The sequence below is a fragment of the Catharus ustulatus genome, chromosome 9 (assembly GCF_009819885.2).
Source record: "Catharus ustulatus isolate bCatUst1 chromosome 9, bCatUst1.pri.v2, whole genome shotgun sequence".
NCBI lineage: Eukaryota > Metazoa > Chordata > Aves > Passeriformes > Turdidae > Catharus > Catharus ustulatus.
In genome coordinates, this window is record NC_046229.1 from 14,174,236 (window position 1) to 14,196,429 (window position 22,194).

Sequence of the window (22,194 nt, forward strand, 5' to 3'; positions counted from 1 at the left end):
TTTGTCTATGATAGATCTGCCCTGCTGCTAACTCCCTGGTCTTTCATTTAGTTGCTTTTTAGAGACTTTTGTTAAGACTTACAAGGAGTCCTGAGAGGACAATTGAGCTTTTATGGGTTTTTTGCAGAGGCAGGAAGAAAGAATCAAGTTGCTGGTTTTCTGTTATTGTTGATTTATTTTCTGCTTATCCTGCAAATATTCCTTTTTGAAATTTATTTTAAAAAAAACAAAATCAACAAAACAAAAACACCACACAACCAAGTAATGTAAATTGGGCTTTGAGGAAGTAAAATGGTGAGCTTCAAGACTGATCTGCAGATAAGGATTTCCCAAGTATACAACAACATTATGATCAGCTCTTGCAGCAAGGAGGGTTATAGCTTTTGTTTTCTAAAAGAACTGGTTTTCACGTGAGTTTGTCTCAGTTCAGAAAGGTTTAATAACTAGAAAAATCAGATTTTTTTCACAAGATGTTATAAAAATGAAACTAGTATATGTTGTTAAAGTTAGTGAGCCACTCACTGGGCTCAGTGGTACAAAACGGACCTGAAGGCTTCCCTTAGGCAGCCTTGGGGTCCAGCTTCACCTTTGCACAGGGAAAGCTCCTGGCCAAACTCCAGCTGTGCCTATGGATGAGCCCTGGGACCAGCTCACAGCAGGCTGGGCCTTCCTAACTCACCCTGCTCTGGAGAAAGCTCCAGTTCTGGCAATAGAAACAGCTTCTCTTCGCCAGAAACTGTCTGCTATTCTCTTGTCCTTTCTGGTACTTGTATTAAATAGTTCCAGCAAACCAGAGAATCTGTGCTGCAGGATGGTCGAAAGAATTTATGGCCTTTGGAGCCGATGGGACTAAGTTTGCTCAGGAGCATGCCCTTAGTTAGCGTCCTGCAGCAAAAAGGCCTAGAGTTTAGCAAGGAAGCTCTCTCAGGGATTTATAGTATTGATGACTGTAACCAAGCCTGGCAGCCCTTGGATCTTACAGCTCTCCCTGGGCCTAATCAAAGGCCATTGACGTAAACTAAAACATTTGACTTCAGAGAGCTGTGGATCAAACTCTGCGTCTACACTGACTGGGTTTGCCTTCCCCTCAGACACAACCTCACTTTAAATTCTTTTCTTCTGACAGGCCTGTAGCCTCATTCCTCTCTCTTAAGCTGGGAGGGCATTTTGCAGCTCTCTAAAATGCCCAAAAGTGACTTTTCCCTTCTCACAGTGCAGTTTCACATTATACCTAATTCAGTGTAACTGCTGACTGATCCCAAAAGTCCCATCTCTGTTTTACTGATATCAAGTTTAAAGATCATATAATTGTGGCAGTATGACTTGACACAAAATTTACCCGGTCCAACACACATTCCCTCTGTGTCATTTGTGTCCCTTCACCACCCTCAAAAAACCTAAACAAAAAAACCCCAATAAACTAACCAAAAACCCCATACCAAGCCACCAAACTCAAAATGCCACTGTCCTTTCAGCAGTTTTCCACATTTGCCATGGATTAGTGTAATATGACTCTCTGCCATGAGTCTCAAAAACTCTGCCAGGGGCATTACATAAAAGCAAAGTTAATTTGCATTAAGGCAGAGAACCCAGACAAAGAAAACATTAAGAAGAATTCAAGTGAAAATGATACGAAAGGTATTATTACCAGCATACAAGGCCTAGTGCAGAAGTATTAATTAGATACTGATCCAAAGATAGTGGTTAAAATGGATATTACAAGTGTGAAAACTACCCTTAATTTATGTTATTATACTTAATGTGATTCTCCTCTTATTTTTTTTTCAACCCAGTTTGATGTCAGTCAACATTTAGCATCTTGTTGGAGTTCGTTCTTCATTTTTAACCAAATGTTCCTGGGCCTCTTCAGATCTAATGTCACAGTAAGCAGGGAATGTTTCTCCATTCTTTCCTCTTTCTCCTGTAGACCTTGGTGTTTCCTTTCAAGTCCACAGTCTTTGTTAACAAGGTAGTTTTTACTGCATTCTTTTGTCCAGACATTGATGTGTAAATAACTTCAGATTTACATGATTAACTCATTTTTTTCTTCACTGTAGATATAAACTAATTTTAATTCCTTTCTTTTAATTTAGATGGTGTAAATGTCATCTACTCCCATATTATTCCCATTTCAAACCATACACTTGAACCTCACTTAAAGTCTTGAATTCTTTTACTTTGGGTATGCATGTTTTGAAAATAAAAACTCATAAAAGAGCTACAATAACTATAATTAACCTCTAAATTTCAAGATGGCTTCATACCCCTATTGGGACTCTAAGCAAATGTTCTGAGTTTCCCTAGACACAGTAATATGGGATTCCTCTATTATGTTCTGTCTTCTCCATGGCTTGAAAATTGAAGTTGTGTCTTTAGCTACAAGATGTGCAGCACATCTTTCTGAAGGATAAAGTTCATATCAGATTCAAGCTAGCTAGCTGTTTCAAAGCTCTCCTTGTATGTCAGGTTTTGGATTTTTTTGAGTGGAAGCTACCTTGCAAATTAAAATTCATATTAATTGTAACTTTTAGTGATACTTAGTAGCAGAAGTAGTATTCTTTACCTTACAGTCTGATTTACTATTCAAATTTTTTTTAATTTGAGAATGTGTTCAAATTTCTATTACAAAAATGACTCAGAAAATAAAAAGCTACTTAAAATGGATGAAAGAAGAGTTCATTTTGAAAGCTGGAAGTGAAACAATTACCCCCATAAAGCTCATGAGCATCCTGGCTGCATCCTTGCCAATGAAATATCTTGTATTTGCCAGTAGTTTTCTAGTGGTGGTTTGTTCTGCTCTGATGTAAATTGAATGTGTGATGTTAGAAACTAAGTCACTTAGGAATTGTCACTCTGAGCAAAGGAGCTGCTAGAGTCTTTTGGAAAAGATTCACTGGTGATGAAAGAGATCTGCAGTTTCCAAAGTCCCCAACAAAGAAGCAGTTTTTTACTTAGTATCTCTTTTTGAGTTTGTACCTTCTGTGTCAGCTGTGACCAGCACAAGTCCTCCCACTTTCATCAGGGGAGCTGGAGGTTTGGTTTTTATGCGTGTAACATAGCTTCTTATTCGGGTAAGCAGAAAAAATATATTGGAATGTCTTCTGATTAATTGGTTGGAAGAAGCTGAGGTCCTTGCCACTCAGCTCCTTTTGAAAATCTCAGCTGTGTGGTATTTGTGCACTCATGTCTCTGGAATGTAACATCAGTGAGAAAAGGCACCAGCTCTCAAGGCAATATGACTTACTGTCACTCTTCCTTGAGACTTAGTTATTCCTTTGTGCTACCTCGTGAAGTGAATTAATACAAATAGGGATTTTCTAGCAAATAGGGATTTTCTAGCAATACACTGTTTAAAAAATGTATGGGTGGACTTAGAAAATCAGAGAATCTCTAGCTGGGGTATAAATGTGTGGGAAGTATAAAAAAATTTCCTTCATTTTCTTTCAATTTCAGCTCTGGAAATGTCTGTATAAATGCAGTAATCTCATTGTTTACTCATCCATCTGGGACCTCCATAGACAAAAAAGGCCAGGGAAACACCAAGGCTGGTGGGAGCAGGATGCGAAACATATGATTTGCAGAGGGTCTTCCATATCTTCTTTTGCTTCCATTGTCAAGCTCAGTGACTCTGTCCTTACAGGAAGAACAAGGATGTCTTTATACAAATGTGGAGGCTCCCCAAAGACTGATTTTTGTCTGTACCATCAGAGAAGAAAATTGTACAGTGCTGGCTTCAGGTGTGTAGTGGGTTGATCTTGGTTAGATGCTCACTAAGCCACTCTGTCTCTCCTGCTTCTTAACTGGACAGGAGAGAGAAAATAAGATAGAAAACAGCTCATAGGTTGAGATAAGGCAGTTTACTAAAGCAAAAGCATACACAAGCAACAAAAAACCCCAAAGGTTTTATTCCTTACTTCCTCGCAGCAAGTGATATCCAGACATTCTCAGAAAGCAGGTCTTCAGTACATGTAGTGGTTGCTCTGGAAGGCAAATAGAAATAACAAATTACCTTCCTTCCTCCTCCTTTTCTTAGCTATTATATCTTAGCTTGTAGGTATGACCAGTGTCATATGGTATGGAATATCCCTTTGGTCAGTTTAGACCAGTTTTTCTAGCTGTGTCCCATCCTAAGATTTTGCCCAGCCTACTTGGTGAGGTGGGAATGTTGGAGAGACAGCTCCAATGCTGTGCCAACACTGCTCAGTAGTGGCCAGGACACTGGTGTGTTACCAACAATTTTCTAGCTATCAGTGCAAAGCTCAGCACTGCGAGGGCTGTACTGTCCATCTCAGCCAGACCCAACACAAGATGTGAACTCTATAGGTTCAGCAGCAATTTGACATTCAGCTCCAGTTATTAGGACATTGAACTCTGCCGACCATGTGTTGTCACAAACTCCCTGTCAAGTTCCCAGCTTTTCTCTATCCCCTCTTTCCCACTGATATCTTTTCTCAGAATCAGGGGAGATGTAAATAAGGGAATAGATGCTGTTGCAGAGAAAAAGCAAGAAGATAATTCACAAAGCCCCTTGCATTTCTCTAGAACACCTTTAAGCACTTTGGCTAACTCACCCCATGTGCACAGAGATCTTTTCAAGGTCACAGCACCTCCAAAATACCAGTGCTCCTGCCATGCCAACAGCAACCACTTGAATTCCTGGCTACATCACTGAGGAAAAACTTGAACTACTGACTTCTCTGTCACATGCAATATGGGCCAAATATGTCCTTATAAGATCCAAAACGTTGTCATCAAACTCTAGACTGTTATGTTTTGTGCGCCCTGGTCTGGGAAATTTATGACCTAGGCTCAGCTTCATGTTCTGCCAAATTCAGTGTAAAAACTCCTCAGAATAGAGCATACCCAGCAGGCTACACTGAGTATGAAAACAACTGCTTTAAGACTATTTTGTTTCTGCAGTTCTTTGAAAAGCTTTTTATGTGCCCAGAGCAGGGCAACAAGTTTCAAAACCTGAAAAAAAAGATTTTCTATCTTCCCATCAGTTCTAATTACCTGACATTTTTCAAAACAGGTTCTTTCCTTCTCAGAAGCCATGGTAGCGGCTAAAGACATTGAAACTAATTTTCCCACATAGCTAATTCTATTGCTGAAAGACTCAGATTCACTTTCAGTAATTTCCACTTGATTCTACATATCCCCTGCTGAATGCAGGATGGGTCTTCCATGTTAAAAGCTTTTCTATAGCTCTTTATTTACAGGGATATGGAATTAGTGTAACATTTGCCTTTCTCAGAAATAAAAATCTGAGCCTGAAGTTTTCCAAGTTGCCTTGTTTTTACTCATTTTTATAGGAAAAAAAATCTTAAAACTCATTCTGTGAGTGTAAATTTCACTGTTAAGTGCAGATGAGAGCACATTATGAGGTTTCCCAGTGTATTTTGCTCTTCTTACCTGATTCCCCTGGGTCTTTTGAATCTATATATTGCATTCATAACTTCTAAAAATCCTTCCTTTGAAAGTTTGCTTAGGTTTCCTTTTTCTTTTAATATACTAAAGTTGTTTGGTTTGGGGTTTTTTAATTACCTTTATGCCAATGTGTACTATGACTGTACAAAAAGCTCTATCAACTTCTTTCTGGTTGCAATTTTATTCTGAGATGGTTGTTCCCAAAGCTATCCTGAAATTTCTCCCTCAGGACTAAACAAAATTTTCTGGTTAGGTATAGAAGAGTACTGTTTCTTATCCAGAATTAAATATTCCCAGGAGAAATACTGTCTCATATTCAGAATACTGCATTTTATCGTCTTTAGAGAACGGCATCGAGTCTCTCTTCTGGCTCATATTGTAAAAAGATAAGCTTAGTCATGGAGCTGGGTTTCATAGAATCACAGAATACCCTGTCAAAGGGGACCTGCATGTTGCTTGTAGCCATTTATTCTGTTCCGTGCTTCCTCAAACACTTCCTCAAGCCCCAAATTTTAGGCAGGAGGAGGTAGGAAAATAAAACTGAACCTTGCACTCAAGGGGATATCAAGTCTAATGTTCCTTTGCTGAAGATCACCCTGCCTGGCAAGAGACCAGCCAGCAAGGCATGTTGACTCTGGGCCTCTGCACAAGAGCAGTGGAGCAGTATCTTACATCTACCTTCTGTAATAGAAATTGTTTCCCACTTTGATAAGTGACGGGTATTTCTGCTTATTTCCAACTAACTAAAGTTGTGGGGTAGTGGAAGGGAAGGTGTAACTTCTAAGGGGAAAAATGGTCCCTATTTTCTAGAAGGAGCACAATAAAATCATTGTCTTCTATTTCTTAAACATCTGTTCACACATCATTTAAAAAAAAGCAATAGTGTATCTAGAGCAGAAAAATGCAAGCATAATCTTGAGCGAATTCTAAAGCCATTATGGTTAAGCTGCAGACACGCACATCTCAATCACACTATCTTTTAGTGAAATGGGCTAAGCTTTCCTTTGCTGTACGAACAGATAAAGAGTACTGTGCTTTTCCTTTGTTATTAAATCATGCCTAAAACTGTAAAATCACGCATTGAAGTAAGTTATATCTATTCTTGAATTATTAAAAAAAATTCTGTGTTAAAGAAACTGGCCTCCACAGGCCCGTAAGTTTGGTGCTGACATGACTCATTTATATGGCCCATTCAAAATAGATGATAAAAGTAGCTCTTTTTTTGTGTTGCAGATACTTGAAAAACATAATTTTAAAATACCTACAAGTGTTAACCCTTGAAGAAATTTCTTTCTAACATTGTATTATTTCAAGCATATAGACTTTTAATCCAGCTATTGCAGACCAAAATATTAAGGAAAGCTGTTGAACCTCAACCTCTCCTTTCTCCCCCACACTTTGAAAATAGAACATTTCTAAGTGACCATTGCCAGTCTGAGCCAGAGGGCAGCATTCACCACCTTATGTGTGGTACACTGCAACTTCTGATGAATCTCAGCTACTTTTTAACTCCTCTTTCTCTGTACAGTACCAATCAATGTATTTAAAAATGGCTTGCCTCATATGGCCTATTGCAAAATTGTTAAATGAATAAATGACATTGCCATTAATGTTCAGTTATAAATACATTTGAATTTTAAACTGAACATATGCTGCTTCTCTGCTTGAAGCTACCAGCGTTTTCTTGCAAAAGCTATGCCACAGACCCAGGCATCCCATAGTAATAAAATTAAGGATTGAGGATGTCAAAGCTCTTTAAGGATGGTATCACTATCTGAATTTGATTCATTAGATACTAAAGAAGTTTCTTACTCGAGGCTGCACAGTGATCAAAACTGATACTAGAATAGAGCTCTTCTGTCTTAGCTGTGATCTTGATTTAGTTCCTCCTTTACTACTCTGGGTATCAATTTCAAAATAAGGTTTTATTTATTGGTTTGGTTTTTTGTTGCAAAGCGGTTGTTCATTTTGTTTCCTTTGATAATATTAAATGTCTTCTATCTCAGCTTAAAGTCAAATTTCTATAGCCAATTTAGGCTGGAGAATTCCTTGAATACTCATTTATTTGTAACTCCAGTTTCACGCTCTCCTCCCCCATAACCATTACATAATAATTTCCTTCCAACAAAATATTTTTGATCAGATCAGAAGTGTATGAAAGACTAGAAGATATTTCTTGGCTTCAAGACACATGCAAATCACTTATTTAAGAGAGAGCCAGAGATAAGATGAACAAAAGAAGAAAAAAAAAACTAATGAAACACTTGTCTGCTTAATTTGGGCAAAGAATAAGTCTGGAGTTTTTATGGAATATCAGGAGTGAGCAGAGGAGAATGTAAGAGAGGGAGGTGGATCAAAGATTATGTAGGGATGGGGACAGTTGGCTCTCAGTTCAGTTTGTGGAAATTTATGCTTAGCCATAACGCCAAATCCTGGAGTACCTTTGGCAAATCCGATGGGAACTTGCTTGCATTACCTGGAAGTCTAACATTCTCTGTGTAGATTTCCAGTGAATGTCTCCAGATTTGAATGAGAATAGCTGAAAGTAAAGCTTGACCAGAATTTCCCGGACGATGATAATGTTTTAACTGTGTTTTGTTTCACAGTAAGTGATGAGGGAATTTTTATCTGCAGTGGCTAAGATCAGTTTGAAACCATTTGCAGCTGAGTACTGGCCATCACTTTGAAATTTAAGAGAAACCAAACATATTTCAGGAGATTTATTTCAATCACAGATAGAAAACAATGGGGTCCCATGGCAAGCTGGGAGTCTGCTCCTTTTAAGGGAGCACATGCCACTTCAAGGAAAAAAAAGCGTGAAAGGAATCAGTGGTGTGCAAATCAAAATAATCCCTTTGTCTTTCTCTCTGGATCCATGCTTGGGGAAGAATAGAGTGTAGGGGAAGAATTCAGACCTGTCTTTGTTCAGTCTCCAAAGGCAACTACTTTCTCTTGGATGAGAAAGAAATTTAGTTTTAATGGTGGTGGGAGCCTTCCTTTATTTTAATGATCAATACAGGCAGTTGGAAAAAATGCTGTCTTCAAATAACTAATTGTTGAAGATTAGGAATTAATTAGTTTGGGTTTGGTGTTTTGGTTGGTATTTTTTTTTTTTTTTTAATTATTGCTACCCTTCCTCTGCTACATAAGATTCATCAGTTTTTCACCTGCTCTGAGCCACCAAACTGAGCTTCTGGGTTAATTCTGTCCTTTGTTTTTTTTTAGATAAATATAAATTCATTTCTGGTGAGGAGTTTGATTAAATGTATCATGTTTTACTTTTTTAATGCTTGTATCTTAAACGTTTGTATCTTAAATCCACAAATATTGTGTGCTTTTTTTTTGCAGGTGACAGTACTCCACTGACACCACCTTACCTGAAGCTGGACAGAATGAAACCTGATCTTGGGTAAGAGACCTAGAAGTGATTGGAGGTGGTACTGTGACAAACATAATTTGATGGCTTCTTCCTTGCTGTTTCCTTTCATCCTTTCCTTAAGGCATTGCTGATGAAGTTGAGCTGAAGGTAGGCCCTTCTAAATTTTTTATGTGCATTTATCCCCTGAATTAATGTTATCTTTGGCAATTTTCACCAGTTATTCAATGCAGTGCTGCCTGTCTGCCCTCTGAGCTTTCAGGCTAGCTCAGGATCCGGGCTCAGATAGCAAAATTGCAGCATGACATGCTGCCACTTAAGCACTTAATTATACCTAAGGAGACAAGGATCCACATTGTACCCTTTACAATAGACCACAAGAAAAAACAAAGTCCCAGTGCTTTGCTAAGCAGAGGGATCTTTGCCAGCACCAGGTGGTGGGAAGCATGAGGAAGTGAGTGGGGTGACTCCTGGCACTGCCGGTACAGCCATGGTCACAAGATTTTTAAAATTGCTGCTTTTGAAAGAGGCAGGTAGCATTTGGTGTCAGGGAACTGAAGAGGGTGCCATATGAGGCTGAAAAGCCTTGTAGTCATTCCTGATGAACCACTTTCATTGCTCCCCCTCCTACTTGGATGATTGTACTTACCTGGCTGCTGGGGCCTTGCATCCAGGTTTTGCCAGGTAGTTATCTTGCTGCTTGCATCTGTTTATTCTCTATCTGCCTCTCTGGAAGACAAAGTCTGGAAGGGTGCAACGAATTATCAATGATGCTATTAGGATTTTTCTGTCTGGATGAGCTAATTTCTCCTGGAGTTCTACCAATGGTCTAATTTAATTACCTTGTTTCAAATTCAGTTTTAGCGGGAAGTGCAGAGGAATACAAAATTATAAAATTCATCTATTTGCATAAACATATACTATGTTAGTTTTACATCATTGGTGATATCTGTACCCAGCTTCTCTTTTCCAGTAATGATGGACAGTCTTTACTTCATTGGGCAGGGGCAACTGGTTTAATGGCAAATGTCAGTCTTGCAGAATTTCTGAGCTTTGGAGCTTTATGTAAGTTACAATTCTACTTGATTTCCTTTGAATACAAACACTGTCGTGCTGTAACCTCATCTTAAAGACTTTCCTGTTCTCTTACTGGAAGGAAACCTGCCTTTGTATAAGTTTATTTGGAGGATCGAAGTATGTTATATTAAATAATTTTGTGCTAGATAGGTGTAGCTGAAATGAATTGCTAGAATGTTTAGAGTGGATGAAAATCTGTATTCTGTATAGCCACTGACAGATGCAGAAGGTTGAGGCATTGTGATATGCTCTCCTGTATCTCTAGTTTGAATTTATAGGAGAATAATAGCACACTTGATGGCATACTATAGTGGGACACTGAAGTCATGCTACAAGGTGTTTAAGGCAGTAATAGAAAAATATCATTTTAAAGGAGAAAGGTGGGTAGTCAGTGCTTAGGGTTTTCCTAGCACTGATTTTATTGTAGGTTATTTGACAAAATCTCATATTTTTAACTATTGAACAAAACATTATATCAAACAAGTATCTGTCTTCAGGAAAATGTATCTATTATGTGTTTGAAGAGAGGTTTACTTTGTATTCTACAGAAGCTGGACATGCAAATGGAGTATTTGTTTATAAATTCTTATGGTCATTGAAGAGATTTTACCTAATTCTTTCATTTTAAATGAAAAAACTATGACAAAGACAAAGATTTTAAGCCGATGATTGGGATCCAAAGGACAGATAATGCAGACTCCAACTGCGTTTGTAATAGTTCAATTCTGTAAGTGAAATACGCTCTCCATCGCGAAAAAGAATGAGAATATGAAAGATGTTGTGTCAGTGATTCTTCAGATTTTCATTCTATTGATCAGATTTGAAGAAAATATATTTCCATACACATAGCTCCTTTTTTCAAATTTCCAGTCTCAGTTCTTTGTGTGCTCCGTGGAGAGGCTGTATACAATTATGCCTTGCTAGTAAAACAAGATAAAATAATATAATCCCATTGCATTGTCACAGAGATAAAGCGTATGGTAACTTATTGTTTTAGTTGATCAGCAGGTTGCCTGGTAAAATGAATTCCCATCTCCTGGCTTTGGTTTATCTTCTGATTCCTGAGAGACACAACAAAGAAAAGTAACAATAATAATAGAAGTAGTATTTTTGCTTTCGTTTGATGTGAATATTGCAGTAGTGGAGTCTCATGACGGAAAGGACAAATAATTGTGTGTATTACCAAAACATCAATGGCATCACATGCTGTAGTGTGACTCTGTTGAAATGTTGGACTTCTGTGATAATAACTACACAGTAGTAAAATCACATTGAGTATGCAATCTCCTCTAGCCTGGTTATAATTGGTACCACACCTAAAAGTCCTAAATTAGGTCTACTCAAGTACTAAACATAAATGGCATAAGTTTCTTCCCTAAACAACTCACATTTTTAGTATTTTCATTTCTGGAATGTGCCACTCCTGTCAATTATTGCAAACATTTCCCTAAAAGAGACAAAGGCTCTGAATCTCATCTGAAAAGCTTTCTTTATGTATCCAAGAAGAGCAGTCAAATAATCAAAATATTATTTTCTCTAAAATAAAAAAATAGGCAACTTCTGCACTTTGTATGTTTGATTTATTAAGAGTGGTTGTCCTCTCTTGGTTTGAGCAACCTGAAAGGAATCACACAGCACCTCCAGTATTGTATCTTGCTTTGCATGAAAACGCTGCCCAGCTTCCAGACAGGGTTTTAGCTGAGACCATACTGGTTAATTTTGTTTGAAGAGTCTCAGCACATTACTGATATTGGAGAATTAAGACAGGTTGTTCTCTGTACACATTTTTCCCTGTTGTGCTGTGAAAGAAAAGTGAATTTTACAGGTACAAAATGTATTCACCAACCTTTTTTTTGCACCCTAGAGACAGACTACTGCACAAATCACTGTACAAAATCCCTCTGAGCCACGTTCAGGAGGCCCTGAATGCCTGTGCTTGGACTAGGGCTCTGCATCTTTATTAGTAATTATTATTAAATACATTAAATGTTGTGGTGGGTATCACAAGGCAGGATCATTCAGAGAACTTGCGTAGCACATCATAGTAGTGTCCTTCAAAGTCTGCACAGTACCAACCTCTTCCCCTCCTCCTCCCTTCAGTAAGCACCACAGAGGGGCTGCCTCTAGGAAGGGCTTTAAAGATCAGCCTCACTGCCGTTCTTTAGCGGCGGGAGGGGGGTTCTTGTGCCCTTCTGAGGCCACTGAGAAGCAGCAAAAGCTATATTCCTGAGCCTGTAATAGATGCAAATTGTGCAGATGAAGGAGAGGAAGCTCTAACAGCCGTTGAATGCAATCTGTGAACACTACTGTTTCATTTATAGTGATGCTACCTAGGCATTTGCACTTAAAAGGAACAATAAAGAGGTGTCAGAACAATCGCAAGGCTGCAGAATTTAAACTGCGGCAAAGACGTTTTGAGCCATGTGAAATGTTGCCTGCAAAAGATCTGCTTTTTCCGTTAGTTTTTGTTATTACTGAAGGCTGTTCTAGTTCTCCTTGTTTCATGACACCGACTGGTTCATTTGCCTTCAAAGACTCACGATGCAAAGAGGCAGGGAAACAAATTAAGTCAAAACTGCAATGGCTGGTGAAAACTGCGCGAAGAATGTCATGGCTGCTCTTTATTTATCTATTTAGTTTTGAAGTAGCTTTGCTATACAACTGGATGGCTGATTCACTAACTTGCAGGCTGCCTCTAGCAGGCAGCAGTAGAGTTGCTGTAATGTTGTAGTGTTATTCTTGCTGGCAGGACAAAGGGCTTATCCTCAATTGATGCAACCTTTGGTGGTATGCATATTACCCTGGTGAGGATCTGAACTGCTGTTGCCTTTTAGTCTTTTTATTTGAAATAGAGAAGAGGTTTTGAAATAGAGAAGGTGAGAAATTGCGCACTAAAAAATTAAATAAAAATCTAGTGGCTGTCAAACAACAGTTACTGGTTAAAAAGAATGATGGGCTTGCATATAGTGTCCCGTTAAAAGCACAATAAGCTGTGATTGTGTGCTGAGATTATTATTATCTGCAAGCACTTGCTACTTACTGCCTGCAAATGTGAAAGCTATGCATGCCTAGGAAAAACAAGGAAACAAAGAATTTGTTGTACTGCAGTAGGTGTTTTCAAAGTGCCCTAATCCTACTGAACATGAGTGAATACAGCTTGAAAGGGAATATGGAGTTTAAAAAAGCAATATATGTCATTTGTACAAAAAAAATGGACTAAAGTATAAATTTTAGGGTATGATTGGCTTTTTAGCTACGGCAGATTAAGATGCATCAGAGGACCTGTTGTCATTCTGATCTTCTAGACTTCCTATGGGATACTATTATCTGATTTTTATTAATATCAGTCATTTGAATTCCATTAGTGTTCAGAGACCCTGCTTTAGACTCAGCCATAGTAATGCAGCTGTATCACAAAGAACTCACAGTTTAAATAGACAGGATAGTCAATTAGCAGGCAGATGTCGCACAACTAAAGATCAAATTACCTAAGACCTTCTCATATCTTGATGTTAGTTCATTTTGTTTTTTACATACTTCAGTAAAATGAGTAAGCTATAAAATACGAACATGCTGTTCTCATATTTTGGAAAAGATCTAGGAAAACTAATGATAGAAAATGCTCTCAAAGCCTTTTATTAGATATAAGTTTAAAGTAGTGATGTTTTTCATAGAATATGAATTTGAACTGTATGAGTCTCTTGAATCGTTGGTTTTTAGTGAGGAATGCATTTCCCAGGGAAATGCAGGAGGGGCAGCAAGACTGTTTGTTTTAATAGTTCTGTGTGTGGGTCTGGACATGTGAATGAACAAGAGATCAGCAGGGCAAAACGTGCCCTAAATGCTGTAAAGTCTTATACAATTGTGTCAGGCAGTAAACCCCAATGAACTTGCAAAGTCATGCACTAGTTCAATTTTGGAAAGGAAAACCTGGCTTTGAAGCCAACCAAATCAATCCCTAGTTCAAATTAAATTTGGAGTATCCTGTGAAGCTCCAATACACAACTCCAATAACAATCAGCACTTAAGGTGCAGGCAAATAATGTTTCATTTAAAAGAAATTGAATAAGGATTACTGACGGAGAAAGTTTTTGATGCTGTTTTGTCATTAAAGTCAAATTACAGCATTATTGTCTTAATCCCATATGTCTCAATCATCTCTCTCTCCTTCTGTCTGTCTTTAATGCACAAAAAGCCCTGTGCATGGTTGGTCTTGTGTCTTCATCTCATTAAAACCTTGCCATGCAAATGTATCATAAGTGTTGCCTGAAGACTTCTGTCTCATGCAAAATTTAGCTTAAACTCTACTGGCATCAAATAATTTGTTATGCACAAACCTTCTGTTTGGTTTGCTGACATTCCTTCTTAGCTGGCTCTCATGGTGATTCATTATCTTGTGATATAGATTTCCAAGTATCATCTTTGTATTGATTTTTATATCTTTAATAACCACTCCACAGAAGATGGCTCCACTTGGTGTCATTGATCGCATCAAAAATTCAAGGCTTACAGAAATACTAGAGGGCTAATTGGTAGCAGAACATTTCAGACTTAATCTTAATACAGTCTTAATCATCTGCACTAACCTGACCTGAAGATTTCCTTATTAAGGCTAAAGGGAAACTTGTGAATAACTGGAAATTACCTGGTGAGAAAGGTAAAATGTGGTAAATGGAGATAACAAGGGTTATATCTGAAAAACAGCTCTCTTTTGTCTCTTCACCTAAGTATCCTCCTTAAGAAGAAGCAGTGCATAATTCTTCTAGCTGTGGAAAAAAATGTACGCTCGCAGCATCACATACTCTGCAGTGGGCCAAATGGCATTGAGTTTCTGATGAATCTTAGACAGTTATTAGGTTTGACAAGTTCAAAAATGTGTGCTGTAGGTCACTTCTTTCAAAAAGAAGTGATCAAGGAAAGGTAATTTTAATCTTTAATTTTTTATATAAAAATTAAGGACTCTGTTTGTAAGCTTGATGTTGTAGACAGTCAAGTCTTGGCTAGGTTTGAATCTAGAATATCTGAAAATGTGGGCCAGAACAACAGTCTGAGAGTCCTTCAGTCTGTTTAATTTGCCTTAATGTGTTGTTTAAAGCGTCTTTCTTGTTAAGTTTTTCAGCAACGTAGTTTGTCAATGACAAGGAGGTGATATGTGTGTCCATATTTTTTCGTGACTGTATTTTTTTCACTAAGTGACACTTTTTCACTAAGATTTTTTCCAGGATTTTGCACTTTTTTATTTTAAAACTTGAAAGTAACTGAAAATAAACCACACTGAGTTATGGGGAATGTTTTTTTTTTTAGAAAATCCAGTGATAGACAAAGAATATGTAGAGACAGCAACATGTTAAAAACAGGAAAGATAATTTCTCAAAAAAGTTGCCCTTGTAAATTGTTAAAAAGCTGTTAAAAAAAGTGTCTTCCAACAGCCACATGGTCTGTGGATTAAACATAGCAAGGCAGATTGTCCAGCTACTACTAGGAGTATCAATCAGGGCTACTCAATCAGCTCTTGCCAATAGAAGGCATTGAGACAGCACCAAGTCTGCTGGTTCAGTCAGACACTGCATGCCATCTGTGCAGTGGGAGCTGCCTGGTATGTTTCCTAAAATATTAGAAGAACGTTAGAAACATAGGATCTCCCACAGGAATGTGAGAGACATCATATATCTGGGAACTTGGTGAGAATAAAAATGAAATGTGCTCACAGAGCAGGCTGGAACAACTTTGGTCCTTTTTGACCTCTGTGGTAAGCAGACCTCTTTTTCCACTAGAACCTATCAAGTCTGTCAGGTTAGCACTAGTTTCTTTATGAACAACCTAAATTTGGAGCTGGCTGTAAGCAACTCACATTATTCTCATAAAGTCCAATCAAAAACACATTACACGGTTAATGCATCCATACACCTCTCGTGCCTGTATTACGTTCCTGTTGTCACTCTGAGACTGAGAGGAAATTGTTCACATCAACCAAATCTTCTCAAACAGAAATCTAGCAGATCTTTTCATTTCAGATTTTTACTGTGTTCATCACTAACCTGACTGAGGAATGTATTCATGGAGTAAACCAATCAGTCAAGGAAATGCTGTCTCCTTATTTCCAGGGAGAGGAACAGAAAATATGAGGCCAGTCTAAGCACTGCTTATTTATAGGGGTGAACAGTGACTTGTAGATTTTTGTCTAGCCCTGCAGAACAATTCCTGTGAATGATTGTATATGAATACACTCCTTAGCCATCAGAATGACTGAGGGATATATGGTTTGGCCCAGGGTAGGCTATGTGACAAAGGACACAGCTGATACAGCTGAAATGTAGACTAAATTTATTGACTTCCAACTTTGTATTGTTCTTCTTAGTTTAGAATTGGCTTCTATTTAAAAAAAACCAAAAAACAACAATAACAAACTTTGTGAGCATTCAATGACATTTATTGTGAACATGATATTTATTATGGACATGTACGCTACCTACCAATAAACAGAATTGGAAGATGCAACATATTGACAAAAATTTGGTGGCTGCATACTTGTACCCAAATTCAAATGTAAGCACCTCTCCTCCTTACCCCCCAGTAGCAACACTTGTAACAGAGTACCAGAGAAAACATGGTTCAGATGTCTTTTGAATCTCTACTGTTCTGTTCTCTTTTTTACCCTTTTTTTAATTTTTTTTTTTTTGCTAGCTATATTCTTCATGGATGGAGAGAGGTAGTGGGTGGAAAAGCTGCTGGTTCTTCCACTGAACAGTAAAAGCTTAAGAGATCACCCATTAGCTTTAATTTCTACACTTTTTTTTTTTTTTTTAATTCCATTCTTTGTTTTGTTTTCAGAAAACTTCATGTTTTGAAAGAAAAGACCTGTAGTCTAATGCCTTAGTTACAGGCTACAAGAAAAAGGAAGAATCTCAAAGTATAACTTACATCTTTTAGTAAGCACCATTCTTCAGCTCTGTCCCTCACTTTGTCCACCTGCCAGCGTTCATAGTTCACGACACGTAGCTGTGAGGCCTGGTTGTGCTGCAGGACACAAGGGTAATTCCCATTGATTTCAATGGGTATTACATGCATCCTGCAGAGGGAGAGTAGGGCCCTCAGGTTTCACTGAATAGCAAATAGTCATGTAAAATCCACGGATCCTATTCTTTCCCTGCAGGGTATGTTGAAGTCAATGGGAGTTACTTGTTAGATGCTGTGATGGGAAAAACTTATCCTTATAAGATAAAGCGGTCCATTCATTGTTGCATTTTGATTAATTTTTTTCAAAGATCCTAGTAATTAGATTTTTTTAATAGAAAAAAAGATATATTATCTTCTGACCTTCTTTATTCCACTTTACAATGAAATGAAGGTAACCAAAAGGAAAATGCACACAAAACAAAAGTCCACAGAAGAAATGTGAGAAAACTGAATTTACAGAATTGCCATGAATTTAGTGTAGAAGTTAAAGAATTCTTTGTGAGAGACTAAAATATTATTCTCTAGAAACACTTTCTGCTCACACTAGATATCTTAACACAAACTTCTAGCATTGATTCTACTGATATAAATAAGGAACTATAATTTGGCAAATCAACACAGAATTTGACATCTGTTTCTTATGGCTTGAATTTTGAGACCGAGTTTCCATCAAATCAAAGTTTACTTCCAAAGCAGATTTTAAATATCTCATTCACTAGCATATTATAACATTAGCTGAAGGAAAGGCTTTCTTCCCATCCCCCTGTCCTTTCCTACTTTTCCACCCCCAAGTGCTCTCCTTGAAAGCAGCAAAGAACTTAAGAAATCTGGGCAGTCTATCAGTTTGCTATGGTTCATTTTACCTAATCCAGACATCCAGCACAGCAGGGGGAAAACTGCTGTATCTAGTGAAACAAGAGCATGAATAATTAAAACTCTGTTATTAATGAACTTCCAGTCGTTATGTAAATGAAACTGATTTCAAGTCTAATTTGTCAGCCTGAATTCTTTTTCTGTTCTCCTTTTGTCTAGGACAAGAACTCATCATAATGGACTTGATAATAAAACACTGGCAGACATGCTGTGTGCAGTGCCCATCTGAGTTGGGGCTTTTAGCATGGTTAATTGATACAGTTACTGCGGATAAGTCTATAAGGCATTTGTATGGCTTTACATTTTACAAGCTTTTTTTTCTTCTTTTTTTTTTTTTTCCCCTCTTTTGACAGTGCTAGCTATTCTTTGCACATTCCTCATTACCGTTTACCTTTACATGAGGGGTGGCTTGTAATTACTGGCTGGTAAATACTTTCCTTCTCATTTCGTGCGCCGTTCAAAGACAGCAGAGTTCAGAAAGGTCTGTGGGAAGGGAAGTCTGTAGTTATCAAACAATGGCTAACAGTCACCAGGAGAAAAAGCCTGTCAAAGCACAAGGCTGCCAGGCACTGGGTCCTTGCCCCATTGTCTTGGATCAGGTGTCAGTCATCGTCCTGCCCACTACATTTACTTTGATACGAAATAACCGGCATTGAAGTTATACAGAAAGGACAGGCACTCCACTGGGAAGGGTGAGATTAGGTTTTAAAAGAAACCCTGAATTTTAATTTTTTTACTTTCACCAAAACCAAGCAGGATCTTTTGAAAGAGCCCATGGCCTAAATTGATTAAGCCTGTGGTAGACAGCCAGATAGAGTGAGGTGGGTGGGGCTGAAGGGTTGCCTTCAAATCATGATTTGTTTTTAAGTCCTCTTGCATCTGTCCTTTAATTTCCACCAGTTAAATCTCTCTATTTTTTCTTTCTTTTTATTCTTGTCAATATATTCAGTATATTTTGATTTATTAGTTGTGATTTATGCTATCAGGAAGTTGTTAGTGAAGGTTCAGAAAGTAACCAAGGAGAGGAGCATAATAATATATTTTCCTATATACTGTGTGCTAAGAAAGGAAGAGGTTAACAAAAGAATCCTCAAAATAGCATATTAAGAGTATTTAAAAATAAATAAATAAATAAATAAATAAATAAACCCAGACCTGAAAGAAACCATGTCTGCTGTCCCCTGGAACCAATCTAGATCTGGTATCAAGGATGGAGACTCGAAACTGGACACTTTACACGAAAGAAAACCATGAAGCAAGAGTTACTTGTTTTATACCGTGTCAGGAACAACTAATCTCTTTTTTTTTTTTCTTTTTGGTAACTTGCTCTTTAGGGCTTTTGTCGTTTTTATGATGAAGTAAGCATGTCCTTTATGTGCTTTCAATTTTGGTTTTTGTTGTTTTTTTGTTTTTTTGTTTTTTTTTTTTTTTCAATCAGCTTACTTTCTTTAAAAGAGGAAAAAATCATGGCTGGATCACTGGTTCTACTCATAGAAAATTGAACAATGTGAAAAATTCTCAGTATTTAAGTGGAAATATGTATATTAAAGACTTACTTTCCTTTTTTCCCCCCTCTTTTCCTTCACCCTAGGCTTTCTCTCTGTGCCATTGTTGTACAGAAGGCTAAATAAATGCATCCAGGGTAATATTTAGAATTACTCTCTGAGTAGACTGGCCCTTCTTTACACTGGTGGAGCAGGCAAAACATGAAGGCCTGGAAGCTGGAAAGAATTAGGAGGAGGACAGTTCTTGGGTCAACTTGCCTACACAGGAAAGTTTTTGGCTTGTCTGCCAGAACGCAGTGGAAGGCTTCTGAGCGTGCCTTCGATGCCGTTTGTTACACTCTCAGTTGTGCTGTGTAGGTTAGTGGCCAGCAACACTCTGTCCTGCCTGAAAGAAGTTCAAATGCCATGGAGGAAGAAAAATCCTTGCTTCTTGCTAGGTGAGGCAGACACCAGCCTCAGGCTTTCCTCTGCATAGCTGTTCGGGACATTTCAATCCCCGCAGTATCTTTCTTTCCTATGCAAATTGTAAAAGGTAGTCAGGGAATATTGTGTAGTTTCTGTCAAAGGAGGGAAAAGTTTTAAAAGCGACTCATTTCTGTCACACCTTGAGCTGGGAACTACATGGTGCTTTGAGCATTCTGTCAAAGAGGTTTGGTGTACTCATGGTGTGTGTTAAAACTGCTGTGGGAATATTACTGGTTGAGAATATCTATTAGATGTATATTTAGAGGATGTATTTTAATATCTGCTAGCCTGACTTTATTATTTTTACACTAATAAGACCTAAAATAAATTAGATACTTTAAGCTTTAAAACATTTTTTCTATGTTTTACAAGCATAATGTTAAATCTGATTTAGTTCTAAGGTCAGAGCTGAAAAGAAGGAAAAAAGAGAAGGGAAGAGGTTCCATGTTTCAGTGAAACAAGCTTCATGCAGCAAAGCAGGTGTTTATAGAATGCTTCATTTTAATTCAGTGGAGCTAATATCCCAGTTTATGTTGTTTTGAGTAATAACAGTGTAACACAGAGCTGTAGCAAAGATTTGCAGGTTTCCTTTAGGTCAGTAACAGTTGCTATAAACACGTCGGACTGGTTTTTTTATTATTATTCCACTCTATCTACATCCCATAACTGGAGGGGAGGGGAAGGAGAGAGGGTTAACAGTTTTTACAGTTTAGAAGGCTTTTCTTTTTGTCACATTTAAACCGAATATACACAGGTGGCTAGGTGGCACTGTGGATTAATGTACTTCCGAATTAATGTGCCTAGAGTGGCTTGTATCACAAAATGAGTATATCTGAAGTGCAAGCTTGCTTCCCTTCCTGGATCACCATGTGTGCAGTCACTTGAATTGCATTATTATTTATATCAAAATCAGAAATCCAAAATAATAGACACTGTAATCATGAGAGAATTATATTAATGAACCTGTGTTTTGGAGTTGCATACTGCTTTGCAGGCCATGCTTTTGTGCTGAGGCTCGCTGTTTATTCTACTATAAGAAAGAGAAAGTCACCTAAACTGCAAACACTGTTTTAAAAGAAAAAGACAAAACAAAAATAGCTTTTCCCGTGTTGTAGTTTGAGTTTAAAAAGTTACTTTGCCAGCCCTATGGGCACTGAGTGTGCTGTGGAAGCACTCTAAGGCTGGGAGCTGTGGGTTCCTTTTGAAGCAAGAAGTGCTCAGAATTGCATGCTGTAACTACTGAAATCCAACTATCCCAAGCAGGCAGGCACACATGGCCCAAAGCTATATACAAATTATGCCTCCCTGCAAACCTATTTCAATGTAAATATTATCATTTTTTCAGGGGTAGTCCTTCCACTGCAATGAAATTGATAAATGTAACTCAGCAACAACTTTGGTGAAAGTTAATGATTGCAGTAGTCTCTGCCTGAAGCCAGATGAACCTTACTCATTGAAGAAGTTTTCCCCATTTAAAATGTTTTGCTTCTCTAAGAAAAAGGAAGTAGAATGCATATAACCAACAGAACTCAATTATTGTACATTCTAAGTCTCTTCTAGTCAACTCCAGAGGTAATAATCACTATAGGGATTTCTAAAAGGTAATTACTGTATATTGCTTAATTATAGTTTATTAAGATCAAACATACTTCAGTATTTAGTTGATGTAACAGGAAAACACAGTCTGTGTTTATAGTTTTAAATGCAAACAGTGCAATCTGCACTGAGGCTTAAAAAATGTGGATTTTAGGATACAGCAGTTTAGATGTCAAGACTACTGCATTAGCCACCTTCCCTTTCCTAATAGAAAAACACAGTTTCTGTAACCTGAGGCAGTAGTTCTTTATAATGCATTGTATGTATTCATTCTTACTCCTTCTTTCTACTGAAGTTGAATGTTGTAACAGAGGGGAATTGATCAGGTAGAGTATTAACTGCAAGGTATTCATTCATGTGCAGTATTAGCCAAAGATGTATACAATTAGTTAAAGAAACAACTTTGGAAAGAACTAAGTGCCTGTAAAAATCAAACTGATTAAGAAAGAAGTACCTAACATCCAACTAGATCTATTTTTCTTAAATTGAAAATGAAAGCTGCCACTTCTACTAAAAGCCCTTGCAGCCAAGAGATTTCACAGCAGTTCAGTTAAAGCCTGGCTAATGAATATAAGTTACTTTAGTGGATTTTAGTTGACTTTGAAATTAAAGTCTGAAAGCGTTGGATGCTACTAGCAGAGCTAGACTACAGCAAAATAGACTTAATAAACTCCATTGTGCACTTAGATCCCTAGTGAGATTTGCCTTCCACCCATGACCAATTGGTATTATTTTTGTGGTGACTGGTACTTTTGTCTCTGAGACTGGGATTTCTGGGAGTGATTAGCACTTTTCAGCAGTGATTGACAGGTTGTAGCAGCAATGAGACAATAGGAGGAATCATTAGGAATTCAAATGCAGATTTTTGTTTGCATGCTTTAGGATTGGTTTGTGTAGAAGTGAAATCTAGATATGGGG

At 37.8% G+C, this 22,194-nt stretch overlaps 1 protein-coding gene across 24 annotated transcripts in view; it reads left to right on the forward strand.

The window, feature by feature from the left end:
* The window catches only part of ADGRL2 (adhesion G protein-coupled receptor L2), a 386,257-nt gene that overhangs the window by 64,459 nt on the left and 299,604 nt on the right, over positions 1–22,194 (forward strand). For all 24 annotated transcript variants that reach the window (XM_033066977.2, XM_042779548.1, XM_033066978.2 and 21 more), the window contains exon 2: positions 8,776–8,953. The gene's annotated coding sequence lies outside the window, so the exon portion shown is untranslated. The remainder of the gene's footprint in view (positions 1–8,775; positions 8,954–22,194) is intronic.